Here is a 17,301-nt window from a genome sequence, read left to right as displayed (position 1 = left end):
AAAAAAAAAAAAAAAAAAAACTTTCTTTGTTTACTTTCATCGTAAAGCTGAATTTAACGTTAGTGTCTTATGAAGCTAAATTTATAAGTTCTAAAATTGCAGAAGTCGTTGCTGGGCAGCTTAGTTTAATGGTAAAACACTTGACGCGTAATTACAGAGATGTGAGTTCGAGTCTCATGGCTGGCCAGTAACGTATTTTTCTGCAATATATGGATAATTTATTCTGATCAAGCTATTTATAGCATTATCAAGAGGTTTGAGAAATAAATATATTTCTGTATCTTACAATACATCTCAACGCTTCTAAAAATATATATATATGTATATGTATATAGGTGTATATATATATGCATATACATACACACACACACATATATATATATATATGGATTTTGTCCCTAATAATTTTATTATATATATATATATATATATATATATATACATACATAGCGATCTATCACGGTGATTGTACACTCATATATATTTATAGATAGATAGATAGGACGAAAAGTCCAACACGTAGACGAGGTAATAAAAACACATTTGGTATTAGTTTGACACGCTGGAAATGGGGAAAAGAAAGATGTGTTTAAACCTTTGACTATGTACATCTCTGAAAGACTGGATAGAGATGGAGAGAAAAGAAAGGAAAAGAAAACTGGAACCAACACCGGTCGTTAAATGATGGGGGACAAAGACAAACGTACACACATACGCGCGTGTCCAGACATACACATACACATATGTTTAGAAATATACGACGAAGGCGGTGAGCTGGCAGAAACGTTAGCACGGCGGGCGAAATGCTTAGCGGTATTTTCGTCTGCCGCTACGTTCTGTGTTCAAATTCCACCGAGGTCGACTTTGCCTTTCATCGTTTCGGGGTCGATAAATTAGGTACCAGTTACGTACTGGGGTTGATGTAATCGACTTAACCCCTTTGTCTGTCCTTGTTAGTCCCCTCTATGTTAACCCCTTGTGGACAATAAAGAAATAAGTTTGCGTGTGTCTGTATGTGTGCGCGCGTGGGTGTGTATTAGGAATTTAAAAAAATCTTGGACACTGTTAAATCAGTTTAGAGCAGAAAATAGTGGCCAGCAACCTGCTGAAGAGAACTCTGTGGCGGCTCAATAACAACGTCAATATTAACGAAACATATGATATTTATAGCAGTTAAGAAGTCTGTAAGTTTAAAGCGAAATAAGATCAAACAGTGCATTTGAATGGCAATCCCTATTTGACAAAGACATGGACGGACTTTGCTTTCTTTATCTTATCTTTATTTTGCCTTTCATCCTTTCGGGGTCGATAAATTAGGTACCAGTTACGTACTGGGGTTGATGTAATAGACTTACTCCCTTTGTCTGTCATTGTTTGTCCCCTCTATGTTTAGCCCCTTGTGGGCAGTAAAGAAATAAGAAATATACGACGGGCTGCTCTCAGTTTTCGTCTACCCAATTCACTCACAAGGCTTTGGCCAGTTCGAGGCTATAGTAGAAGACACTTGCCCAAGCAACCTCATAATCATAGTGAACATAGAACCATATGGTTGCGAAACAAAGGTCTTACCACTCAGTGATAAATGTAAATATCTTTTATTATCCAAAGAAAATAATTTCATTAAAATATTCAAATAAGGTAATCATATACATAAGCAAGTATTTCTAATATTCTTAACCCCCACCTTAAAATACAAATTCAAATTTTTTCGCATTGATCATAAACAATTTTTACAATCTACGTGGTGGCTTGAGGAAAGAAAATCTAGATATGATCACAATAAAAGATGTCAAGACAATATAGCTGTAACTACAAGCAATGTATCTACGTGAAATTCATTTTAAAACTGGTACCGTCAACAAATACGGCTACTATAAATATATCTTATGATGGCCTTCGGGTATCACGAACGGGTGTCGTCCGTAAAATATTGATTTGTCTATGTTACAACATTACTGTGTTGCAGTCATAAAGATATATAACAATCTGAAATACGGGAAACATTCTAACTGGGAAAGCTAGTAAGATTTGAATATAGAAACACATCTTCTTCAAACTCAGTACCTCCACTCACTCCTTGTTTCTTTCTTTCTTTCTCTCCCTCTGTTTCTCTCTCTCCCTCTCTGTTACTCTACACGTAAACGCTAAAACTGTTTTCTCTTTTTCTTCTTTCCTAAATTACTAACGTTCTATGAATATAAAAAGGGAACATTTCATGAATTTTCTTTAGACTGAAATTAATTTTATCTTAAATTTGATGGAAATATCTCACTTCGCAATACATCTAATTAAAAAGTTACAGGTTAAATCATGCTGAAGATTTCTAGAAGGAATGAAATGGTGTTATACACGATCATCGCTAACTACAAATTATAATTACTTGATAACAACGATGAAAACTTTTACAATTTACATTTCTCCTTTTGTGGTAAATATGTGCTAGATAAAGAAAAACTAATCGTACATCCATAGAGGAACTGGTTGTGCAAAATTCCATAGTTTCCTAAAGCAGTCGTGAACCCCTGTGCAAAATTTAACGATAAGCAAGTACTTATTAATAGGCACACATTTACTTCCGTGTCCACTGTCGTTTTAACCCAGAAGAGACAGTCTATCCGAAACTTTCGACACTTCACTCCACGCAACAATTTCACTGTACTCTCTCTCTCTCTGTCTCTCTCTCTGCCTGTGTCTCTGTCTCGCACTCATTTTCTCTCTTTGTATGTATGAATGCGTGTGTATTTCTATACGATTGTATAGAAACATAAATATAGATACATGTGCGCGCCTGTGTTTGTGTGTTTATATACGATTGTATGTGTCTGGTTTATTAATAAAGCTGTAAAAACATCACAAAAACTGTTACTCAGTTTCACGTTCCCATTCGTCAGGCTGCTTTGGTTGATTCGCGAAAGCTGCTTTGGTTGATTCTCGACGAAAAGTGTCCGACGAATGAGAACGTGAAACTTTGAGTAACAGTTTTTGTGGTGTCTTTGCAGCTTTATTAATAAAGTATATCTATATCTATATATATACACACACACTAAATACAGATAACAGATAGGTAAATATATGTAGGTATGTATATATATATATATATATATATATATATATATATAAGTATATATACACATATATATAATACACACACACACACACATATGCATATATCCCTATTTATCCGTCTCTATATACATATATATACATTATATATATGTATGCATGCATGCATGCTTTTACATGCACGTATACATGTGTTTGTGTGTGTATGTATTAGCTATATATGTATGTAAACGTGCGCAAAGTTGTGAAAGGGAAAACTAAGAACGAAGATGTAGAAGGTAGTTACATTGCTATATATACGAATGTTATGTATACGAGAGAGAGAGAGAGAGAGAAAGAAAGACAGTGAGAAATTCAGATACATACATCTTACAGAATGAAATGTGCACGAAACCACAACCACATAGGCAGTTCTGAAAGATTTATTGGACTCATAAAATCTTAAAAGAACAACGAAACACGTTTCGCCTAAGAATAAGACATAAACTTTCTCCCATCAAGAAAGGTTTTCGTGCGGACAAAACAAGCGGAAAATTACGTTTTCTCTCCTAAAGCCACCGCGTACGTACACACACACACATAGCACAGTAGCAGATACATATGCACACATACGTGTATATTATATGCGTGCGTGTCTCTATATTAATGTTTCTGAATATTTATAAGCGTATATATATATATATATATATATATACACACGTACATATTACATGTACACGTATGTATATATATGAATTTATATATGTATATGTTTAGAGCTTTATATATACATGTATATATATACATATATATATATATACACACGTGTATATGTATATATGCATATATTTATATATGTATACATACATTATTTTGGTCTGTGTGTATATACACATAAATGTAAATGTATGTCTACATATCTACACACACATAGATAGATAGATAGATAGATAGATAAATATTAAAAACTGTAGAGGGAATGTTTGTGTATGAAGTAGCAGAAAATACTTCCCATTTAATCCAAACACCAAGTGACAACGTCAACCAATGAAGTAGAGATAGAATAATTTTGTCATAGGTTCCGTTACGAGATTCAGAACTCTTCAATAAGGGTTATGGCTTGGGTGGAGGTGACGATGACGACCAGTGATCAAGTTTGGGAATTTAATTTCGTATTATTGAACCGTAAATGTGAGTGAACCTTATCGATTTAAGATATTTGGGAATCCTTTTTCAGTGAGATCAACTTTTAGAAATGCAATTCATATATATATTCTTACTAACCCATTGACAACCCACGCCCGTGTATGCACAAAGAGAGTATATATGAATACATACTCACATACTACACTACTACCCCCCCCCCAAACACACATATATACAGGCGTTTGCGTACGAATATACATGTATGTCTTTAGAAACACGCATTCCTGTATAAATTCATACATATAAAAATATATTCACAAAGACACGTTTGTATATATTCATATACACACATTCCTACATATTCGTATGTAGCTGAGTAGGACGCATCGTTAAAACGGCTCTTCCCATGGACCGCAAATTAAATTTGTATACACAAATTAAACCTTGCCATGGAGGAATGTAGTGGCGGACAAAAAACAAGACAGGAAAACAAACAGAAAAGGCTATACGGCCAGACGGGGAAAATTATGTGTGTATGAACGCTATGAGGCACGAACTTGAAAGTAGGGACGAAGTGGTTCGCGTGTTTGGTCGGCGATAGCCAAGGAAGAATAGGATTATTGACCGGAAGCATGTGACCATGCCGGTGTACGGGGAAGAGAGAGAGAGAGAGTGGTAGAGGGAGAAACAAAGGGAGGAAGTAGAAGTATAGGTGAGCAACGAGAGGAAAAGAGGAAGTACGATATATATATATATAACCAGAGAAAGTTTACCCACGCACATATACGAACATACAAATGTCTATCTACCAATCTCCTTTTTATATATCTATCTGTCTCTCTCTCTCTTTCTCCCCTCTCTCCTTCTGCATACAGTCTCATACACACATACATTATATATATATATATACATGTATATATATATGCATATAACATACATATACATTTACATGTGCGCGCGCTTGTGTGTGCGTGTGCGTGTGTTTGTGTATCTATGTATACAAGTCTGTATATATGTATGTATGACTATGCGTATATAAGCATGAATTATAAACAGCGGTCAGCTTGACCTTTCACGTGACCCGGAACGAAAATTTCGGTGTGTTGTGTTCAGTGACCCGTTTATAAGGCAGTGGAACAGTATGATGAATTTAAACTGTTACACACAGCCGCAGAAACCCAAAATAATTATTCCAGAGCTTACTCGAGAAATTCCTGCAGCAAAATACATTAAACATCCTCTTCATCATCATAGAATGATCGTTAAAAATTAATGATAATGAAGCCGCTGGCGACGATGACGAAGCTGGTAATCATAATGACGACGATGATAATCATTTTTCTGTAGAACTTGACCCAAGATGAAAATCAATTCTTTTTTAATCGTCTTTAATCCATCATCTACCGTCGATTGAACATTGTGACTGGTTTAAACTAATAAAACCAACTGCGTCCACAAAACTAACAATGATAGCAACAATAAAGCCTTACGAGTTCAAAATTGCTAATCTTACTACAAGTGTGTCAGTGTGTGAATATATATATATATATATATATATATATATATACATACATACATACATACATACATAGATAGATAGATAGATAGACAGAAATATAAATCTATATACATGCATCTATGTTCGCACGAGTGTATCTCTAAACATACATATATATGTATATACACACACACCACATATGTATATATAGACATATGTATGTATATATATTATATTATGTTATATATTATATATATCGTTTATTGTTTAATTTCAATTTGTTTTACTCAGTCTGCGACCATGCTGGGGCCCAGCCTTGAAGAATATGAGAGAGAGAGAGAGAGAAAGAGAGAGAGACACACACACACACGTCGGGCTTCTTTCAGTTTCCGTCCTCCAGATTCACTCACAAGTCAGCACTATTCTATAGTAGCAAAAAAACTTGTCCTACTTTCCACGCAGTGGGATTGAACCGGGAACCATGAAGTTGGGAAGCGAACCTCTTGCCACAGTGTCACGCCTGCCCCTATATATATTTGCATATGTGTAGTGTTTCAATTGGTGTGTTTGTGTGTAATACCAACATATTTGGAGCTATTTACGTCTTCGCTTTTTTAAGAAGCCATTAATATAAAGAGTTTTTGATTTATTTGCAAGATATAGCTGCTTAATCTTCTGCTAACGCCACTCTGATGTCATAAGAAAGGAAGGTTAGTTTTGATAATATATTTGTACGTGCACTAAAACCGACAAAAGAAACAAAACAATTACAATCGAAACCTTTTGTAGCACAAACTTGTCTCCTCCAGCTAAAAAAGAACAACGTCGCCATCTTTATTACCATCGTCGTCGTCGTCGTCAATATCATCATCGTCATCATTACACTCGTTATTGTAGTTATTGTAATTCTTTTCTCTCCTTTGAATGTCATCATCAAAACTGCAATCATCGCTGACATCAATACTCAACGATGTAATTATAACCAACATCATTGTCGTCGTCGTCGTCATAATTTATTATTAACAACGTCGCCCTTCTCCTCTTCATCGTCTTATGCTTTTGATCTTTGCAATTGTCAATGTTACCTAATTTAAATTATTTGTAAAAATAATCTGCTAATTATCTTAACAGTGTTGTCATTGGATTAACTGTTAAATTGTAATATTACCGTTGTTGCAAAGCTATTTGTTAGGATAAGATAAGAGATTATTTGCTGAATGACGTTTTCAAAAATAAGAACAAAATGAAAAAAAAATACAAAGAAAGCATTCTCAGGTCATTGAAATTTCTCTTCTGACTAGATATTGAATAGAAAACCAAGCGGACACTGTTACTGATTTTCAAAGACATGAGACAATTCGAAATTAATTTAGATGCTTTGGGGAAAATATGGTGCTTGTGTTTTGTTGCTAGCAAAACAGTGGTGAACATATATGACCAGGTTTTAATTTTATTATACATAATTGTCATAGACTCGTGTTTTCAATCCTGCTTTGTTCATTCGATATAGGTTTTTATATGCAGAAAAACAAAATTCCGAAGAATTGTAGCTTCTAGTTAAAATTTTCTTTTACAAGCCTACAGTTCCGCGTTTGCTAGTTCACCAGTAGTCAGTTCTCATCGAATACCGCTATATGATCAACAGCAACCCAACCATGACAATCTATCATCTATCTGGATAATTTCTCTAGATTACCTTATACAATATTTCCATTTTTAAGGCGATATGATGAGAAGTGTTGGCGTTTTCCCTGCCCATTTTTTAAAAAGATTTTAGTCATTTCCATAAGCAGGCACTACCCACGTTTCTGAATATAAAACGACGAATCATTAATCATGGAGTTATTAATCGTTTTTCGATAACAAAAATACATTACAAACCAAATGCACTTATAATACCACAAAACCGCATTCTATATTACCACAAAGCTAGATCTTATACTACTACTACACGACCGTTTTAATTACTATATCTCAGAAATTGTAATTAAAACTAAGCGCAAAATAAACAAATAAACAGTAATATAAATAAATATATAAATACACACACCAGACTTTTCCCCAATGTAAAATATTGATGACCGTTTTGATCGGCAATTTTTAAACCATTAAACCAGTGTTTTGAAACTATTAAAATAAAGATTAATAGTCTATAAAAATACTAACACCATAGAAGTATTGTGTTACTGTTGTTATTATTGTTACTGTTATGGCTAATTTTATTGGTTTTTGTATTTTAAAAATAAAATGTCATTATGTGCGAGATAAACCAATAACCACCACAGGTCAGGAGGAGTAAGAAATGGTTTTGGGGATGGAAATAAAACGAAAAGGGCAAAATATCGATATTTGTTATTGATCTTCGTCACTCAAATAATAGTAACGTTGTTTGTAAAATGGCAAAAGGATGCATTATTAAAAGGGGAAAAATATTGAAATATAAAACAAAGCACATTCGCCAGGGCTCTACTTTACATTTCAACTCCCCTCCAGAGGAAACAAATTAAGAAGCAAAAACGAACTACGTTGATTTAAAAATTTAGTTGGCGGAAAATGTGAAGAAGCACGTAGCATAGGCTGTACTTTGTATCTGTTTTTTTGGTTGATATATTTAAGCTTATACCCAGTTCACATCACCGTTCTTCCTTAGTACGACTAGTGGAATCTACTCTGATGAAAAATTACGTGCCAGTTCTCAGTTTCGGTTTGAAGAATTTCGAAGAGGCCGCAAAATGTCGTGTTTGAAGAAAAAATAAGCAAAAGGTGATGATAATTTTACAGAGAAACATGTATACCCATAAATTTCTTAAACTTATGTTTATAAATATATTTTAGGGGTACCGGAATGTAATGTATTTTCAAGCAAATAGTCTGACGCCATTTCACAAAACAGTTTGTAAGCCAACAACGGCGTTCTTGCAATCAATCGGCATAAAGTAAATGGCTTAACGTTAATGCGGACACACACATTGGTTGTCAAGCGATGACGGGGGGAAGGAGACAAACACACACAAAGACACATACACATAAATATATATACATACATATATATGTATGTACACGACGAGCTTCTTTCAGTTTCCGTCTACCAAATCCACTCACAAGGCTTTGGTCGACTCGAGGCTATAGTAGAAGACACTTGCCCAAGATGCCACGGTGTGGGGCTGAACCCAGAGCCATGTGGTTGGGAAGCAAGCTTCTTATATCCCTTTACTTTTGCTAGTTTGAGCTCGAGAGCTGCGGCCAGGTTGGAGTAACATTTATGCAGAAGACTTTTTCAAGTGCACATTGATTAATTTAATTTCGAAATGATATTCAGCATTAAAATATTGTAATATCTAAGATATATCGTAATATCTAAAATGTGTATCTTGTTTATCAAGACAATTTACAAAGGGAATGACGAATGGTTTCCTGTTCAAGAAGAGATTTTCCGTTTTTACCTTTCGAATCATTGTAGACAAAAGATAGAAGTAGATGCTATATGAACAGCAATGTAATATACATGGTTTCAAGCGGTGAACTGGCAGAGCAAAAGACATAGCAGTATTTCGTCCGACTTTACGTTCCGAGCTCAAATGCCACCGGGGTCGATTTCACCTTTCATCCTTACGGGATCGATAAAAATAAGTACCAATTGAACACTAGGGTGGGTGTAATCGACACATCCCCTCTCCTGAGCTTGCTGGCATTGTGCCAAAATTTGAAGCTAATATAACACACATGGTGAAACTTTTAGAGAGAATATTTATGGCTTATAAAGAATAAGTCTTGGGGTCAACTTCTTGGATTAAAGGCGGTGCTCTATCATGGCCGCAGTCAAATGACTGAAACGTAAAAAAATTAAAGAGTAATACATATATATATAAATACATATGTATGTGTGTGTATATATATATGCATACATATATATGTGAGAGAGAGAGAGAGAGAGAGAGAGAGAAAAGGACGTTAGGAAGGAGCCTTTTAGTGATCTTGCAGACAGACAGAAATAACAGTCACTAAATCATCCTCAAACAATGCACTAGTGTATTTAAAAAATGGGCTCGTAAAATAATGAACTATCAGACATCCTTAAAATGCATACGACCACGAGAATAAGGCCTTTGATCGCACGTCTGGTCGACCACAGCTGAACTCTAGCTAAACAAAAAGAATAGCTCCACAACAACAACAGTAGCAGTAGGCAGGGCAAGAAGAAAACCTTTGGTAATAGAGACCAATGGAAAATATAATTAAAGGACAATGGATAAATTGTTTCATTTAGTGTCCGCGCTAATCGATTCATTTCGAAATTTTTTAATAAATGCAAACCAAAATCATTTCAATATGGAAAAGAAAACAAAACAAAGAAAAAAAAAACTACTATAGCACGAATAATAACTTCAACAAAAACACGACCATCAATAGTAATAAGAACAATATAAAAAACAATAGGATCAAGAGCAAAAACAGATATTAAAAAAGAGACAAAAAACAAAAAAATAAATAATAAATTGCACCAATAAACACAAAGAGAAAATGGCCGTCATTTCATTTTTCTTTGATATAAAAAAAATATAATTTTTTTAAAAAATAGCCATAACAATAATCAATAAGCTATAAAAAATTTAAATGAAAATATTAATAACAAGACAAACGGAGGGCCGTCATTTGGCAGGATTGCGTTTTGTTATCGTGAGGAGGTGGAGCTCTCTGTATAATAGTCACAGTTGAATAGTTATAGCTTGGGGAGGTTGATACGGTTTAATGCACATTTTGAACTCCTGCAGACTTGAGGCTGGAGAGAAAAATTGATCAGAGCTTAGTTACAGTTATTAATATAAGGAGAAAAAATACGTCGAATTTGCTATGATGTGTTGGCGAGGACAAGGAATAAAAAATATATAAGATGCGAGGTCAATGAGTGGAGAAGAGCTGGTATTGTTAGCTCTAATTGAGCAGAAGTATGACCAAAGACATTCCAAGCACGACCAGCACTCATTCTTTTCAGATATATGTACAGTATCCCTTTTTATTACAGAACATGCTATAAAGAATGTTTAGCTGCGATTTCTCGTATTCCAAGGAAGTGGTTTGTAGCAGTGACTAATCGGTATAAGAGAAAGTTGAAGTAACTTTGGAATAATGGTTTACCAGGCTGCAAGACAAAAGTCTGGAATCGGAAGAATCGGTAGAGTGACAAAAAATGCCTTTGCGTTCTGAATATAAATGTTGCCGATGTTCATTTTGCGTTTTATCTCTCCACAAAAATATACCAAAGCTTCTTCAATATACTAAACATGAGTTTCCCAATACTTATTGGGAAACTCATGTTGACTGGGACATCAAAATAAATTTGATTCTATTTTCAGTGTAAAATCACTTCATTTTTCAAAAATACTCCGTTGTTATCGTTTAAAAGAACTTAAAATAAAACATTATTTAAACATCTACCAATATAACCGTCGAGATAGATATACTGAATATATATATATATATATATATATATATATATGTATACAAACGATATATGAGTATATGCATATATATGCACATGTATGTATATACGTTCATCCACATGTACATATAGATATATAACTGGGTACATGATGTGGCAAAAGAACAAGGACAAAAATGGTAAACAAGGTGCAACAAACAAGCAGGCCACATAGAAACATCCCCTTCCTCAGCTGCCACCATTAAAACTCCGGCGTTTCGAAGAATTAAGGCAGTACGCATCGTTAAAAGGGTTCTTCCCACGAACACAAATTAAATTGTTTTCGTGGAGGGTAGTGGCGGACGGAAAACAAGACGGGAAAACTAAACGGTGAAATAAACAAACAAAAAGGCTGTACAGCCAGACGTGAAGTGTGTATGTCTCGAACGCTATATCAACTGATTGTAGTACAAGTAGCCAACGTGTGAACCAATACAAACGTGATCTATTAGATCACCTTTTTGCCATATCACCCTCGGCTCAAAATCCTTTCGTCTAACTTCCGAAATAATAATAATAATAATAATAGTAATAATGTTTCTAACATAAGCTCAGGGCTTCTAATTTTCTACGGAGAACTGCGAGTTACATTAATATTAGTATTTGACATTATTCTGCTTATTATGACTATTTCATCTATCTAGCTGTCTGTTCGTCAGTCTGTCTGTCGGTATCTTGGACTAAATATCTGTATCTTTTCTTCTCTTTTTTCTCTCTCTCCCTCTTTCTAACTGGTATTCCGTTGTTTACGACGACGAGTGTTGCAGTTGATAAAAAAAAAAAAAAAAAAAAAAACAAAGCAGACTCCTCGTGAAATAAATGTAGAAAATAGCTGAGTACTCCACAGACACGCCTCCTTCGATGTAGTCTCTCCGTAACAGTCAACGTGACACAGAAAATGACAAAGTCGGTACTTTGAGATACAGGTATTACTTGTTTTCGCCAGTTGAGTGGACAGAAGCAAGGTGAAATAGAGTCTAGCTCAAGGACACAACATAACGCGCTGCTGGGAATCGAACTCACGCCCTTAAGCTCGTGACAAAAAAATATTCTAACCACTAAGCATATGTATGTGATGTGTGTGTGTGTGTGTGTGTGTGTACATTCACACACCCACGTACATTTGTATACGTACACACATGACCATGAACAAATGCAGCTACGCAGATGCTTTGACAAATTGCCGCTTGACGCTGTATTTATGTGTTATATAAGGAATATGTATATATTCGTTATATATGAATATATGCATATATCTTTGTATATATTACGTCTATACACAAACACGCATATATATGCATACATATACATATTTGTGTATATACTTTATTATATGTGTGTGAATATATATGTGTACATAAGTATTATATATATATATATATATATATATGCATACGCATTTCCTCGTTTATCAGTATTGTGATCTATATTTTAATCTCTCAGAACATGTATACATGCCTATATAAATAAAAATATACATGTGAGTCTGTGCGTGTGTGTCTATTTGGGGGTGTATGTTTGTGAGTGGGTGTGTTTATATGTCTGTGTGCTTGTGCATGTGTTTAATTTATGCATGTACACATGCATGCATATATATATATATATATATATATATATATATATACACACATACATATATGTGTATGAATGTGCGTATGTATGTGTGTGCGTGTGTATGTGTTTAATTTATATACGTATTTATATATGCGTGTGTGTGTGTGCAGGTTCATATTCACTGTCTTCCCCACCTCTAATTAATCTAGAAAATACGCTCTTACTATTGGCATATATGTATGCATACATGTGCATATATTTCAATGCGTACGCATGTGTGTGTATTATACATACATACAATTCTTACTCCCCCCCTCCTCCTCCAATAAACCTAGAAAATATGCTTTACTATCTCTGCAACTCATTATTGTTTGATTAGAAAGTGTAGGTCACATGTTAATGATAATTATAGAGATTAACTTAATCTTTATAATCAAAGAGCTCTTTGAATCTGAAAGAGTCTTTCAATTACAAATACATTCCATTCTTTGTTTTATTTATAAATGAACCAGAATGGGAAGTTGGGACGTAGGTAAGATGCTATGTACGTAGGTAGGTAGGTAGGGATGTAGGTAGGGAGGTAGTTGGGTAGGTGAGTGGATGGATGGGCGGTGGTGTAGATAGGTTGGTATGTTGTTTGGTAGGTCAATGGATAGATTGATATATCGATAGACAGGATAGATATACATGCAAAGAAAACGATGCATATATGTGTGTTCCTGCGTGAGTATATAAGCTAGATACATCGATACTTATGGGAAGATTATATATATATATATATATATATATATATATATATATATATATATATATATATACATACACGCACACACACACACATATGTTAAATGTGTATATATATACATGTTTATATATGTGAGTATATATATGCACATACAGACATATATATATATATATATATATATATGCATATGTTTATATGTACGTATACATGTATACAAATGTACACATGTGTGTGTGTGTGTAATATTTATATCAAGATCGAGAGATAGCCTGATAGATATAAAAGGTGAGATAAGAAAAGGTGAAGAAAGTGTGATAATTAGAAAAGATGTATAGGTCATTCAGAGATTGCTTGATGGAATACGAGTGAAAGGTGTTGAATGGGAAGTCGTACCGTAGCGGATAAAAAGCCAGTCACTAAGAGAGGGAGAGGTAGGTAGATACAGAGAGAGAGAGAGGAGAAAGATAGATAGAGAAGGAGGGATTGAGAGAGAAGCAGGAAAGCTTGAGTGGAAGTGAGTGAGAATGATTTCGATGAAAGATTGTAAAAAAGAAAAAAATGCTGGAGCGAAAGATAAAGTGAAAGTGGAAAAGAAAATATTGAAGGGGAGATTAAAAGTAACGGTAGAAGGATATATATTTGGTTTGCCAGGGAAACCAAGTGAAGAAGAAGTGGAGTGAATGACAGTATGAGAATGTGTGTGCATGAGAGAAGGAAAGTGAAACGTGCGTAGGGGAAATGTTAAGAGAGTTATGTATGGTAAGAGAAAGGAAGACAAGCATATTGGAAAGACAGAGAGAGAGAAGTTGAAAGAGAAATGTAGATGGATGTATTCAGAAAGGTTTGCGGAGGTTAATTAAGAGAGACACCACAGCGCGACGCGCAGACTGACTTAACCCGATGAAGGAGTCAGACCAAATCGTTGGGTTCCTAGTTCATCTAAAAATACCTTCAAATAGTTGGATGTAGTAGCAAAAATAGTCCTCAAATTATATATTACCATATTATTATTATACTTAGTTCATGTAACAGAGGATTTATGACAATGCAGTAAAGGGAACAATGATCTTAGGGATAGCGGATACAATTATAGAATTAACCATTAGAGACAGGAGAATCACCAAATTACATAGTAAGTTGAGAGATTCAAAACAGCAATGGATTTGTTGAAACCGGATGTAAAAGCGAAATCGACAAATTGTGACAGAACAGTCAAAGAATTTGCCAAATGTAGAGCGGCAAAAATAAGAAAAACACAACAAATTACACATACATACACACATATAGACATAGATAGATAGAAACATAATAGGACAAATAAACGGAATAAAACTATTAGTTTTAGTAGTGTTTATTTGTCCGAAGGCAACAATCTAATTGTCACCGTTTTGCTTTTAATGTGCGCATGCGTTTCTTCATGTGATACACAGAAGCAAAACATTGGGATTATCTGAAGTAAATAGTTAGCATAGAACACAAATAAGCTTTTCTCTTCCTCTGTCACATTCTCTATTATATCTTTCATTTATTTTAATATTTTATCTTGCCTAAATATTTCAAAATGTTTTCAATTATACATTTTACTTTTTTCTTTTTGTTGAAGTTAAGACCTTTCTTCCTTTAATTACAATCTTGTCTTTTCTCGTTTTTCTTTTTCTTCACTCTCTCTCGTTTTTCTCTCTTCTTTCTGTAATTTTATCTTCTCTTTATACCTTGTTTCTCCGTGACATTTTATCTCTCTCAATCTTTTGCATTCTTTCTATTCCCCTCTCAAAATACCTATAAAATGTCTCGCCATCTATTTGACCTTAGATTTTAGCACTCAATAACATAATACAATTGACTTCTCCGATGATTCGTTGTGGAAACGCAACCAGTTGTTCTTCAGATATCCAATGAAAAATTCTAAATAACAACAATGATGAAACGTATGTAATAAAAAACGATATAGATTTTATCGCAGTTCCTTCTACGATCGTGTTGTATATCATAGCTAATAAAACTACTAAGTAAAGCTGCCGCTAAACTACTATGCTTCAAACAAACTGGATGAGGATAATACGATACATGGAGCTCTAAATCCAACAACCACAGTCGTACATCTAACGGTACACACAAGATATACTATATATTGCTAACGATTCTTTCAGCTTACTCTCTTGTATACAGTAACGCGCATGCCCGCACGTACACTCACCCGATAAAAGCAAACAAATTCACACATAAATGTAATTGCCATCGATTCGTTCTCTCCAAAAGTGTTTTTGCAACTGGCCCCCTCCACAAAAATTTCGGGCCTTGTGCCTACAGGAGAAAAGAATATTTGACAAATCTAAAACCTGGAGTGATGGCACCTGGCTTAGTGGTTAGGGTATGGGACTTATGATAGTAAGATTGCGTTTCGATTCCTGGTCCGAGCTGTCGGATGTGTTCTTGAGCAAAAACTCTTCATTTCACGTTGCTCCAATCCACTCAATTGACTAAAATGAGTAATTCTGTGCCGGACCGTCCTCGTCCAAAGAGGAATATATACGTCGGAGAAACCGGAAATTCGGTCGTATGCTCCTTACGTAGTAATGCGGACTAGCCACAAAATCTCTCATAAACGGATTGAATAATTAATCAGTATGCCTAGATAACTTTCTTTACTGTTGTTTTGCGTGACATTATTCTATCTTGAAACCTCGTTTGGGTTGGTCAAATGACAGAACTTCCTTCGTGTCAATGTACGAGCGAAATAGCGACAAGAGCGACATTTTAAACCACCTCAAGTATTTAACAACATACATGGATCATAATCTCTAAACAGTTGTTCGATCAAATATTCCTTAAATTTCACCGTAAAAAATGATACAAGATACTAGATTTCTTTATACAATATGTCTCAATAGAAGAGTTGAGATGGTTACAGTCGAAATGTGTCCAATCATGAATATTTCACTAAGCCACTAGAACATAAAGGACATTAAACGAGAGGATATGGGGAATATTTCTTATGTGTCTTTTCCTCTATAGGAAAATTGATAAACACATCACATTTATCTTAATTATGTATGTTAATCTGCAGCAATTATGTATGTCACTTGACCTTCTAGAAATACCAATGAAATCTCCTCAGAGCCGAACAACTAAAGTACCAGATATATAAATATATCTGGTCTTTAACCCTAAATGGATCGGCCCATTATCAGAGGTCTTCTTTATTATGTTCTTGCTGATTTTAAACAACAGCAGTAGTAGTAACAATTAGTACAATGACAACAGAGAGATTAACAACACTGGCATAGACTACATTGGGGGGCAGTATAACAGCTGTTGGTATTACTGTTGTAATTGCATTAGTAACAAGAACAGCAGCAGCGCTGGCGTTGGTTCGATAACTACTATATCCATTATTAATAGCTGTAGCCACCATAATTAGACCACCAAGCAGGACTTTAATAACGAAAAGAACAGTACCACAAACAATTACTATTATTAATCTTATTAATATGACAACTACCAGTTTGCCAGCATCAGGCGTGCCCACGTTATACATCCACACACACATGCACACACACTCTTCCAAACATATATACATGTATGAAGGTGAATGTATATATATATATTAACGTATATACATATGTGTGTGTATGTATGTATACATATAATATACTATATATATACACACACACACACATATAGAGGTATACATTCTCCTTCCTCTGTCCCCATCTCCCTCTATATATATGCGTGTAATATGCATATATATATATATACACAAATATTATATGCAAATGTATGTATATGCATACGTATTTATAGGTGTGTGTATATATATATATATATATATATATA

General features: G+C 34.5%; 1 long non-coding RNA gene across 1 annotated transcript in view; it reads right to left on the bottom strand.

Moving 5' to 3' along the window:
* Positions 1–17,301, bottom strand: part of LOC128249683 (uncharacterized) — a 37,403-nt gene that overhangs the window by 17,361 nt on the left and 2,741 nt on the right. The window lies entirely within an intron of this gene.

The sequence above is a fragment of the Octopus bimaculoides genome, chromosome 17 (assembly GCF_001194135.2).
Source record: "Octopus bimaculoides isolate UCB-OBI-ISO-001 chromosome 17, ASM119413v2, whole genome shotgun sequence".
NCBI classification, from domain to species: domain Eukaryota; kingdom Metazoa; phylum Mollusca; class Cephalopoda; order Octopoda; family Octopodidae; genus Octopus; species Octopus bimaculoides.
This window is presented reverse-complemented; position numbering and strand designations above follow the sequence as displayed.